We start from the raw sequence: 12476 nt of genomic DNA on the forward strand, positions 1-12476 counted from the left end.
ATTTGTTCTGTAGATTCAGTAAGATTTAGATGTTTTTATGAGTAACTTAAATTATTATCCAAAAACTTGTGAGAAGGGGTTAACAGGAAATCTTACCTATTCTACAACAATTCATTGCTATGATTAAGTTATAAACTCCTCACTTAGCAGGTTAAAATAAAAAGTTAATGTACCAATACTACTTAGATTGCATCTTTATTTTTAGGAGCACAAAAAGAATTTATCCTTTTTTTTTTTTTTTTGAAACGGAGTCTCGCTCTGTTTCCCAGGCTGCAGTGCAGTGGCGCGATCTCGGCTCACTGCAAGCTCTGCCTCCCGGGTTCATGCCATTCTCCTGCCTCAGCCTCCCAAGTAGCTGGGATTACAGGCGCCCGCCACCACGCCCGGCTAATTTTTTTCTATTTTTAGTAGAGACGGGGTTTCACGGTGTTAACCAGGATGGTCTCGATCTCCTGACCTTGTGATCTACCCGCCTCGGCCTCCAAAAGTGCTGGGATTACAGCATGAGCCACCGCGCCCGGCCAAATTTATCCTTTAAAATGATCTCAGATATGAGAGGGAAATATGATTAATTTATAGTAATGATAAATCCAATATCTGAACATCATGACTGGTTTGGACTTATGCAAAATAACACAAATTCTACTATCTCAGAGGCTGTTCATATCTCCAGAAAACAAGAATTTTGCCTAAAAACAAAAAGGAACACAAGGTACTCTTAGTTTCGTTGAGTTTTAAGAACAGAGTACCCGAGTGATAACTGCACGAAGAACCACATGGCTAGCAGCGTTTGTGTTATATGGTAACAAGTAAAAACACTTGCCCAGAAATATTTCAGATAGTAAGTCAGACGTTTATAATCAAATAGTAGTAGGCATAAGATTCAGTGACTAAGAACAGAATGATAAAACCTTTCAGTGCAATAGTAAATCTGTACTCTGACACTTCTTCATAAATTGTCAATAGTTTCTACAATCTAAGAATGTTCCCCACAATCTCCTTACTGTTTCAGGATCTAATCTGAGAGAGAATGAAACAAATGTAATAAAAACATACCAGTCTTTCAGAACCGATTAATTTTCTATTGGCTGAAGAAAATGCAACCTTGAGACTTCTTACCAAGATAGAGTAACAGGAACTAAATTTACCATGCCACCTGTGACAACCATTATATCAGATAATATACATGAATCAGCAAATTTCTAAGATGAGACACCAACCAATGCAGGAGAGTCATTCCTGAAGGGTGGGCAACAAATAGGGTAGACCCTGTAACTGTCTCAGATTACTCCTTGGACAGCACTTACAGGAGGCAGCCCAAGGAGGGGAATCCCAGGTAGAGGACAGTGATCCTCCCTGAGTTCCAGAGACAGAAAGTCCAGGGAAGCCAAGGTGATTAGAAATCAAGAGGCAGAACATCAGAGAGAAGGGAAGAGAACAGAGAGAAGTCTGGAGATGATGGGGCCCCCCACTCCGTGGCTCAAGTTGTCAACAGGGTACAATTGCAAGTGAGAAACTACCTCAGCCAGAGGAAAAAACACACCTGAAAGGATTGTGGAGGCAGCAACCCCCAAGTTCACACACAACTAAGGCTAGATTTTGTTCCTAAATGTCAGAGGAAGGACTGCTAATGGGTACAGGGTTCCTTTTTGGGATGATGAAAATGTTCTGATTGTGGCAAATGTGGCACAACTCTGTGAATATACAAAACCCACTAAATTGGCACTTTAAATGGGTGAACTGTACAGTGTGTGAATTGTATCTCGAGGTGTTACACAAGAGAAAAAACAGCAGAAAATGTCTATGTTTGATGTAAACTCTAAACTCACAGATACAAAAAGCTTAATGAGGGCAGGATGCGGTGGCTCATGCCTGTAATCCCAGCACTTTGGGAAGCTGAGGCTGGCAGATCACCTGAAGTCAGGAGTTCAAGACCAGCCTGGCCAACACGGTGAAACCCCATCTCTGCTAAAAATAAAAAAATTAGCCGGGTATGCTGGTGGGCGCCTGTAATCCCAGCTTCTAGGGAGGCTGAGGCAGGAGAATCGCTTGAACCCGGGAGGTGGAGGTTGCAGTGGACTGAGCTGGCGCCACTGCACTCCAGTCTGGGTGACAGAGTGAGACTCCAGCTCAAAACAAACAAACAAACAACTCCATGAACCCAAATGTATAAAAATCTCATAAAAAGAAAAGAAAATTACATGTACATCTTAATCAAATGGCTTAAAAGAGAAAATCTAAAAAGCCACCAGAGGAGGGGAAAAACATGTCATATAGGAGGAGCAAAGATAAAATGCAGCAGACTCCCAGTTGTAAACAATAAGAGAGACTGACAGAGAAGCAAAATCTTTTTTTTTTTTTTTTTGATGGAGTCTCGTTCTGTTGCCCAGGCTGGAGTGCAGTGGCGCGATCTCAGCTTACTGCAGCCTCTGCCTCCCAGGTTCCAGCGATTCTCTTGCCTCAGCCTCCTGGGTAGCTGGGATTACAGACATACACCACCATGCCCAGCTAAGTTTCATATTTTTAGTAGAGATGGGGTTTCACCATGTTGGCCAGGCTGGTCTCGAGCACCTGACCTCAGGTGATTTGCCTGCTTTGGCCTCCCAAAGTGATGGGATTACAGGTGTGAGCCATGGCGCCTGGCCAGGAGTAAAAACTTTAATGTACTGTAAGGAAAAAAAAAAATCCTGTCAACATAGCAAATTACCAAAAATAGCTTCCAAAAATGAAGGCAAATTAACTTCTGACAAAGCTTGAGCAACCCTAATCCAAAATGCTCCAAAACCTGCAACTTTTTGAACAATGACATAAACTAGTGACTTCCTTGCTTTCGGATGGTTCAATGTACATAAACTTGGTTTCATGTACAAAATTTAAACTATTGAATAAAATTACCTTCAGGCTATTTGTATAAAGTATATATGAACCATAAATGAATTTCAAGTTTTAGACTTGGGTTCCAACCCCAAGATATCTCATCACATACATATATGTAAATATTAAAAAAAAAAAAAATCTGAAATCCAAATCACTTTTGATCCCAAGGGATATTCTAGTTAAGCGATACTCAACCTGTACAGAAAAGGTGAAATGATTCATTGCCAGTTGATCTACCTGATAGGAAATTAGAGAAAATTCTTTAAGCAGAAGAAATGAAATACCAGATGGAAATCTACATTAACAGAAATGAACAGCAGAAATAGTGAATACGTGGGTATATATGAGATTATTTTCTCTACATCTATTTAAAATGTAATTGACTACTTAAAGCAATATTGAGCAATATTGGAAATAAGATATCGTGGGTGTTACAACATATGCAGAAGTGACACATCACAAAGAAATAATGGATGGGAGGAGGAAACAAAAGTGTACTGTTGGGTTATTATCTGCATGTAAAGAGGTGTATAGTACTTGACAGCACACTGTGATAAGTAAAAGACACCATAAACCCTAACTAATAAATCGAAGAGTTATAGCCAAAAAAGTCAAACAAAAAAGGTAAAATGGAATGATTAAAACAAAAACCTGTATTATTTCAAAACAAGACAGTGAAGAAAAAATAGAACAAAGAAGCTTTATTTCAAAACAAGAGAGTGAAGAAAAAATAGAACAAAGAATAAATGATATGAATAAAAAAATAGCAAGATGGCGAATTTTAAATCTAACCATAGGAATAACCACATTAAAATCAAATGGTTGGGCTGGGTGCGGTGGCTCATGCCTGTAGTCCCAGCACTTTGGGAGGCCGAGGCAGGCAGATCACAAGGTCAGGAGATCGAGACCATCCTGGCTAACACAGTGAAACCCCGTCTCTACTAAAATTACAAAAAATTTAGCCAGGTGTGGTGGCGGGCACCTGTAGTCCCAGCTACTTGGGAGGCTGAAGCAGGAGAATGGTGTGAACCCAGGAGTCAGAGCTTGCAGTGACCAGAGGTCACGCCACTGCACTCCAGCCTGGGCGGCAGAGAAAGATTCCGTCTCAAAAAAAAAAAAAAAAATTAAAAAAAAAAATTCAGAGTTTAAAAGATTAGTAACAGAAGTAAAAGAACATAATGTACTGGAGAAAGATATATCTCTACCATTGAACTATGCAATACAAGAAATTAAGGATCCTAATTTTCTGGAAGAGGTCAATGAACAAAAGGAAGTCACCTTTTGATAATCTCATATCTATCTACTTCTTCCCCACAAAATTGTACATACGCATAAGTACCCAAAAACTTGCATTTACTTTTAAGCAGCTTAGTGACTTGAGGAAGGCTGGGATTATCCTGACCTACGTTAAGAGCCCTGTTTTGATAAGTGATCTCATTCTAAAATACCCAGGATTCTTTATTGCTAAATGCCAAGAGACAAGAGAAATCAATTTGTGTGTTCTGAAATCACGTGGGTGATTAGCAAACACTAAAATAACTAGGTGTAATTAGTATACCTACCAGGAAATCAAAATAACTATGCACTTGCAGATATAGAAAAAAACTAACAAGCGGCCAGGTGCAGTGGCTCACGCCTGTAATCCCAGCACTGTGGTAGGCCAAGGCGGGTGGATCACTTGAGGTCAGGAGTTCGCGACAAGCCAGGTCAACATAGTGAAATCCTGTCTCTACTAGAAATACAAAGAATTAGCTGGGTGTGGTGGCACGGGCCTGCAGTTCCAGCTACTGGGGAGGCTGAGGCAGGAGAATCGCATGAACCCAAGCAGCGGAGGTTGCAGTGAGTCGAGATTGTGCCACTGAACTCCAGCCCAGGTGACACAGCAAGACTCCATCTTAAAAAAAAAAAAAAAAAAAAAAAGAGTTACATATAATACTCTCTTTTTAAAACAACCTCGGGGCCAGGCACAGTGGCTCAAGCCTGTAATCCCAGCATTTGGGAGGCCGAGGTGGGCAGATCATGAGGTCAGGAGATCGAGACTATCCTGGCTAACACGGTGAAACCCTGTCTCTATTAAAAACACAAAAAAATCAGCCGGGTGTGGTGGCGGGCACCTGTACTCCTAGCTACTCGGGAGGCTGAGGCAGGAGAACGGCGTGAACCCGGGAGGCGGAGCTTGTAGTGAGCACAGATCGTGCCACTGCACTCCAGCCTGGGCAACAGAGTGAGACTCCGTCTCAAAACAAAACAAAACAAAAACCCACAACCTCGGAAAAGCATAATCTAGAATTTGAGAGACATGGTCTATCATTCCTTCATGTAAAAATAAGTATGAATAGAGCCAACATTCTTGCTGTTTCAAGGCTTCAAAATGTTGGAGAATGCTACAAAGTAAACCAAGGTGAAGGTGAGGACTGTAGCCACGGCACCTGACTCAAAGATCATTTAGTGACTACGAGGAGTTCAAACCCAAGTGTATTTCCTGGAAGCTTCCTGAGTGTGGCTCTGGTTAGTAGATTTCTCTGCCCTACACTGCCATCTCAAGGGCCTAGAACAAGTACAGCTGTTGTGGGCTACATATGTCCCTCAAAAGCAGGCAACCACAGTACTGTCCCCATGTAATAGGAACAAAACGAACGTAAGAGTTGTTTGGTATTTTCAGATCTTCAGACAGTATTTTAAAGTTTGTTCACGTCTGATTTCAGCTTCCTGTAACAAGAGTTGTTTGTGTTGATAAACCATCCCACTGAGGGAAAGAAAAACTAGATTTTAAAAAACTCCACAAAAGTACAACTTCAAAAGCACGGGAGAATTACAAAGGCAGCAAAGGTGTGACAACCTGGAGAGAAGGGAAGCACCGACAGGTAACAGGCAGGACATGTCCCACAACTTAATCTCTCGAAGAACAGAATCACAAGCAGCAGCTAAGGGGCAAGCCAATGAGCCAAAAGCTGGAAATGAGAGAATGAGGCACTCAGCAGAACTAAAGTCATCTTACACAGCTGGGAAGCAGACCCTCTTAAACCACCAAGTTGGCCGGGTGCGGTGGCTCATACCTGTAATCCCAGTATTTTGGGATTATACTTGAGAGGCCGAGGCGGGCCTCGAGGTCAGTTCGAGACCAGACTGGCCAATATAGTGAAACCCTGTCTCTACCCAAAAATTAGCTGGGCATGGTGACAGGCGCCTGTAGTCCCAGCTACTCAGGAGGCTGAGTCAGGAGAATCACTTGAACCCGGGAGGCAGAGGTTGCAGTGAGCCAAGATCGTGCCACTGCACTCGAGCCTGGGTGACAGAGACTCCGATTCAAAAAAACAAACAACAAACCCCACCAGATTTCAGCTGGGAGCTACAAATGGAGTAAGTTGACCCAGCAATAGGCCAACCCTCAAAAGCACTGAACATCTGATTCAAATTCAATCAAACTGCAATTATTATTATTTTTTCTTTTTCTTTTTTATTTTTTTTGAGACGGAGTCTCGCTCTGTCGCCTAGGTTGGAGTGCAATGGCATGATCTCGGCGCACTGTAACCGCCGCCTCCCGGGTTCAAACGATTCTCCTGCCTCAGCCTCCCAAGCAGCTGGGAGGTGCCCGCCACCAAACCCAGCTAATTTTTTGTATTTTTAGTAGACATGGGGTTTCACCATGATGGCCAGGCTGGTCTCGAACTCCTGATCTTGGGTGATCTGCCCGCCAAGACTTCCTAAAGTGCTGGAATTACAGGCATGAGCCATCGTGTCCTGCCAAAACCCTAATTAGATTAAGGCCATCTACCCCTTCTACAACTGCCTGGGAAACACAAAAGTAAATTCACTCCTAAGGAAGAGAATACCATCACATTCTACTATTTCCAGCATTCAACAAATTTACAGACCGAAGGATCCTCCAGAAGATTCAGATACTGAAGTGATCAGACACAGTCTTTTAAAAAATATATATGAGAGGCTTACTAAACTTTTGGACAAGATAGAGTGACAAAAACTGAATTTATCCTCCTACCTACAACTAAAAAACCAGACAAAATATATTAGAAAATCATTTTTTAGACACTCGATACCACACAGCACAGGACAGTGATGAGTAATAGATGGGAAACCACAAAATGAGCAGTTATCACGGTTCCAGCTTACTGGAACTTTTCTGACAGTAGTGTAGAGGGATGGAACCCAGGTAGTCTCTGTAATACGTAAGTTGAGGAAATGAAGCCAGGAGTCTGGAGAGGCCAAGGTGGCTCGAGTACACATGACAGATTGCCAAAGAGCAGAGAGCTACACAGATACAAAGCTCTGGAGATCTGAAAAGGATAGGGCCCTGCTCCCTGAGTTTTCGACTGCACAATGATCAGCAAATACACGTGAGAAATAACCTGAGGCCAGGGACCAAGGATGGGGTGGAGACAAATCGAAAATAGAGGTGGCTGGGCACGGTGGCTGGTGCCTGTAATCCCAGCACTTTGAGAAGCCGAGGCAGTCGGACCACCTGAGGAGAGGGGTTCAAGGCAAGCCTGGCCACCATGGTGAAACCCTGTCTCTGCTAAAAATACAATATATGAGCTGGGTATGGTGGCGGGTGCCTGTAATCCCAGCTACTCGGGAGGCTGAGGCAGGAAAATCGCTTGAACCGGGAGGCAAAGGTTGCATTGAGCTGAGATCGCACCACTGCACTCCGGCCTGGGTGACAAGAGCAAAACTCTGTCTCAAAAAAAAAAAAAAAAGCAGAGGGAACAATCCTTGGGGTCAGGAATAATTTGTGTTCCACGAGTCAGTGTGGAAAACCTCTTAAAAGAGTATTCGGGAAAGTATTAAAGTAAACTTTAAGTGAATCAAACTGTTTCCAAATAGTTTAACCGTATCTCAGAAGAAAGCTCAAGAATACTTCCAGGCATACAAAAATAACTGGCCACCGAAGAAGGTAAAATGCACAGTGTACTTTGTCCAATCAAAAATTACCAGGCACACAAAGTAGAAGACAGAAATAAATTAAAACCAACCCAGAAATGAAAAAGATGACAGAATCAGTAGATAAGGGCATTAAAAGGTACCTGTATTAAATACACTCAAAAAAGTAGGGAAAATGTTCCGTAATGGCATGAATGATATAAAAAACATCTATGGCTCAGCTTGTGATGAAAACTATACTATTACTAGATGGAATTAATGGCAGATTAGATACTGCAAATAAAAATATTAGTAAAACTGAAGAAATGGCAATAAAAACTGCCTAAAATATTTTTTAAAAAGAAAATAAAGAATAAATTAAGCATAGCATTAGTTAGATATAAGACAACTTCAAGTAGCCTAAAATACAGGCAACTGTACTCCCCAAGGACGGGGAGGCAGGAAGGCAGAAAAAATTATTTGAAAAAATGGTAGCCTAGGCCAGGCACGGTGGCTCATGCCTGTAATCTCAGCACTTTGAGAGGCCGAGGCGGGTGGATCATGAGGTCAGGATATCGAGACCATCCTGGCTAAAACGGTGAAACCCCGTCTCTATTGAAAATACAAAAAATTAGCCAGGCGTGGTGGTGGGCGCCTGTAGTCCCAGCTACTCGGGAGGCTGAGGCAGGAGAATGGCGTGAACCTGGGAGGCGGAGCTTGCAGTGAGCCGAGATCACGCCACTGCACTCCAGCCTGGGTGACAGAGCAAGACTCTGTCTCAAAAAAAAAAAAAAAAAAAAACGGTAGCCGAAACCAGAAACCCAGAGCCAATGAGCTCAGCAAAACCTCAGCAAAACCTAAGCAGCAAAAGAGAAATGAAAGAACAAAAGAAAACTACATGAAGACACATCATTATCACACTGCTTAAAACGAGTAATGACGAGAGACTCTTAAAGCAGCCACAGAAAACAGGCACACATAAAAGAAACAAGAATGACCTTTCCTCAGAAACAATGCACGTCGGAAGGCCACAGAGCAACACGGAAGAACTCACCATGATGTACGCCTTCCAAATCGTCACAGCTACTAGGAAGGCAGGAAGATTGCTTGAGGCCAGGAGTTTGAGGCTGCGGTGTATCACAATAGTGCCTGTAAACAGCCAGGGCACTGTTGCCTGGGCAACAGAGGGAGACCCCGTCTGTTAAAAAATTTCTCTGGCCGGATCGTGCCACTATACTCCAGCCTGGGCGACAGAGCAAGACTCCATCTCAAATAAATAAATAAATAAACCAAAAAAAATTTCTCTGGCCAGGTGCGGTGGCTCACGCCTATAATCCCAGCACTTTGAGAGGCCGAGGCAGGTGGATCATGAGGTCAGGATATCGAGACCATCCTTGGCTAACAAGGTGAAACCCTGTCTCTACTAAAAATACAAAAAATTAGCCGGGCGTGATGGCAGGTGCCTGTTAGTCCCAGCTACTCGGGAGGCTGAGGCAGGAGAATGCTGTGAACTTGGGAGGCGGAGCTTGCAGTGAGCTGAGACTGCGCCACTGCACTCTAGCCTGGGCAACAGAGTAAAACTCTGTCTCAAAAAAAAAAAATTTTTCTTGGCCAGTCGTGGTGGTTCATGCTTGTAATCCCAGCACTTCGGGAGGCCGTGGCAGGCGGACCTCGAGGTCAGGAGTTCGAGACCAGCCTGGCCAACATGGTGAAACCCCGTGTCTACTAAAAATAAAAAAATTAGCCGGATGTGGTGGTGCGCACCTGTAATCCCAGCTTCTCAGGAGGCTGAGGCAGGAGAATCACTTCAACCAGGGAGGTGGAGGTTGCAGTGAGCTGAGATTGCACCACTGCACTCCAGCCTGGACAAGAGAGTGAGATTCCATCTTAAAAAAAAAAAAAAATTCTTAATTTAATTTAAAAAGAAGAAAGAAAATAAAGTACTGAAAGATATGAACTGTCAATCTAGATTTCTATGCTCAGCAAAAACCTCTTTCAAAAATAGGTCAACAGAAAGGCTTTTCCAGACATAAAACCTAAAACACAAAAAATAAATAAAAACAAACAAAAAATCACTGGCAGACCCCATTACAAGTCTTTTTGTCAGAAGGAAAATTACAGAAACTTGCACTAGAAAGAAATGAAAAACATTGGAAATGCTAAGTATATGGAAAAATACTGACGAATTTTCCTATTACTTGAGTGTTTAAAGTAAAATAACAATGTATTTTGAGACTTACACCATATGTAGAAATAACATATATGACTACAATAGCATAGAGGCCAGGAGAAGAGAAACAGAAATACAGGTGTGCCTCAACTTACAATGGGGTTAGGGCCCAATAAAAACATCGTAAGTTTAAAATGTCGAAAATGTATTTAATATACTTAACCTACCAAACATCATAACTCAACCTAACCTACCTTAAATGTGCTCAGAATATTTACATTAGCCTACATTTGGGCAAAATCATCTAACACTAAGCCTATTTTCAATCAAGTGTTGAATATCTCATGTAATGACTGAATACTGTAGTGAAAGTGAAAAATGGAATGGTCGTATGGGTACTCCAATTACGGTCTCTACTGAATGCACGACACCTTCATACTATCAAAAGGCGAACCATTGTAAGTCAGAGACTGCCTGCATATTGTTGTAAGAGTTTTGTAGTGAAATGGTACAATATTACTTATTTGACCCTAATCATATCAATAACTGCGTTAAATGTAAATGTGTTTAATGGAACTAAAAAGAGGGAAACCCACTGGTATACACTGGAAAGCACCAATTTCAGAACATCACTACAACCAAGGGGGGATATAGTCCCAATGAGTAACAAGTGAGTACAAAGTGTCCACGGTAAGTCTAAAATGGAAGAGTACAAGAGTCTCTGCCCCAGGGACTCTCGGAACTGACCAGCCAAGGCCCTACACTGAGAAAAAACTCCAAAAATGGAATTAAAATTAGCAGGATAGGAATAAAAAAGATGAAGGAAAAAGATAAAAATGAGAGAGGGGAACAGAACCAGAAAGTCTCAGAAAGCAAGTTCCCACAGTTGTGAACACTCTGAAAACTACAGAAAAGGGAGCACAGACATTAGTACAACTACCCTGAGTCACATCTTCTAAGTTTAGAAAAACTGAATTCAAATGAAAATGAACAGGCCAGGCGCGGTGGCTCATGCCTGTAATCCCAGCACTTTGGGAGGCCGAGGTGGGTGGATCACGAGGTCAGGAGATCGAGACCATCCTGGCTAACACGGTGAAACCCCGTCTCTACTAAAAATACAAAAAATTAGCCGGGCGTGGTGGCGGGCGCCTGTAGTCCCAGCTACTCGGGAGGCTGAGGCAGGAGAATGGCGTGAACCTGGGAGGCAGAGCTTGCAGTGAGCTGAGATCGTGCCACTGCACTCCAGCCTGGCTGACAGAGCGAGACTCTGTCTCAAAAAAAAACAAAAAAAGAAAGAAAGAACAGAAAAAAGTACTGAAGTCAAATCCCATAAAAATTATTTTAAGAAGTTCCTATAAAAGTATACTCCAAACATGCCCAAAAAACTATTACCTAGTATTTCAAAACAAAGTGAAAGATATTTAAAAAATGATAGAAGCAAGAAAAGAACAAAAAATTTAGAAAAGCTCAGTAAAGGAAAACTAAACTACAAGGAGCCTAATAATGAATAACTACAAGAAAAATACTTTTAAAGAGGAGGAAATGCAGTATTTTTTTTTTCTTTTTTTAAAGAGATAGGGTCTCATTCTGGGGCCTTGCCATCTTGCCCTGGTGCTTTCAAACGCCTGAGTCCAAGTAATCCTCCTGCCTGGTTTTTTTTTTTGTTTTTTGGTTTTTATTTTTTGAGATAGAGTCTCGCTCTGTCGCTAGGCTAGAGTACAGTGCCATGATCTCAGCTCACTGCAACCACTGTCTCCTGGCTTTAAGAAATTCTCCTGCCTCAGCATTCCCGAGTAGCAGGGACTACAGGCATGCGCCACCACACCCAGCTCATTTTTGTATTTTTAGTACAGATGGGGTTTCACCATGTTGGCCAGAATGGTCTCCATCTCTTGACCTCGTGATCTGCCTGCCTTGGCCTCCCAAAGTGTTGGGATTACAGGCGTGAGCCACCGTACCCAATGTTTTTTTCTTTTGAGATAGGGTCTCGCTCTGTTCCCCAGGCTGGAGTACAGTGGTGCGATCTCAGCTCACTGTAACCTCCACTTCCTGGGCTAAAGTAAAGTAATCCTCCCACCTCAGCCTCCTGAGTAGCTGGGACCACAGTTGCACACTACCACACCTGGCTAATTTTCATATATGTGTATATATATATATACATTTTTTTTTTTTTTTTTTTGAGACAGAGTCTTGCTCTGTCGCCCAGGCTGGTGTAATCTTGGCTTACTGCAACCTCCCAGGTTCAAGCAATTCTCCTGCCTAGGCCTCCTGACTAGCTAGGACTACAGGAGCACGCCACTATGCCTGGCAAATGTTTTCTGTATTTTAGTAGAGACGGGGATTCACTGTGTTGCCCAGGCTGGTCTCAAACTCCTGAGCTCAGGCAATCGGCCTCCCTTAGTCTCCCAAAGTGCTGGGATTACAGGCATGAGCCACCGCACCTGGCCTAAGAAGGGATTAAATGAGAATTAATTACATTAATTCTTGTATTTTTTAATAAAGATGATGTTCCGGCCAGGTGTGGTGGCTCACACCTGTAATCCCAGCACTT

At 42.6% G+C, this 12476-nt stretch overlaps 1 protein-coding gene across 7 annotated transcripts in view; it reads right to left on the reverse strand.

Annotated features, from left to right (window-relative positions):
• Positions 1-12476, reverse strand: part of CNOT6 (CCR4-NOT transcription complex subunit 6) — an 81488-nt gene that overhangs the window by 28910 nt on the left and 40102 nt on the right. The window contains exon 1 of one of the 7 annotated variants that reach the window (XM_063642445.1): positions 8810-9787. The exons of the other annotated variants lie outside the window; for them this stretch is intronic. The gene's annotated coding sequence lies outside the window, so the exon portion shown is untranslated. Of the gene's footprint in view, positions 1-8809; positions 9788-12476 lie in introns of those variants that run through there. 7 annotated transcript variants of the gene reach the window in all.

Source organism: Symphalangus syndactylus, chromosome 7, assembly GCF_028878055.3.
Source record: "Symphalangus syndactylus isolate Jambi chromosome 7, NHGRI_mSymSyn1-v2.1_pri, whole genome shotgun sequence".
Lineage (NCBI taxonomy): Eukaryota > Metazoa > Chordata > Mammalia > Primates > Hylobatidae > Symphalangus > Symphalangus syndactylus.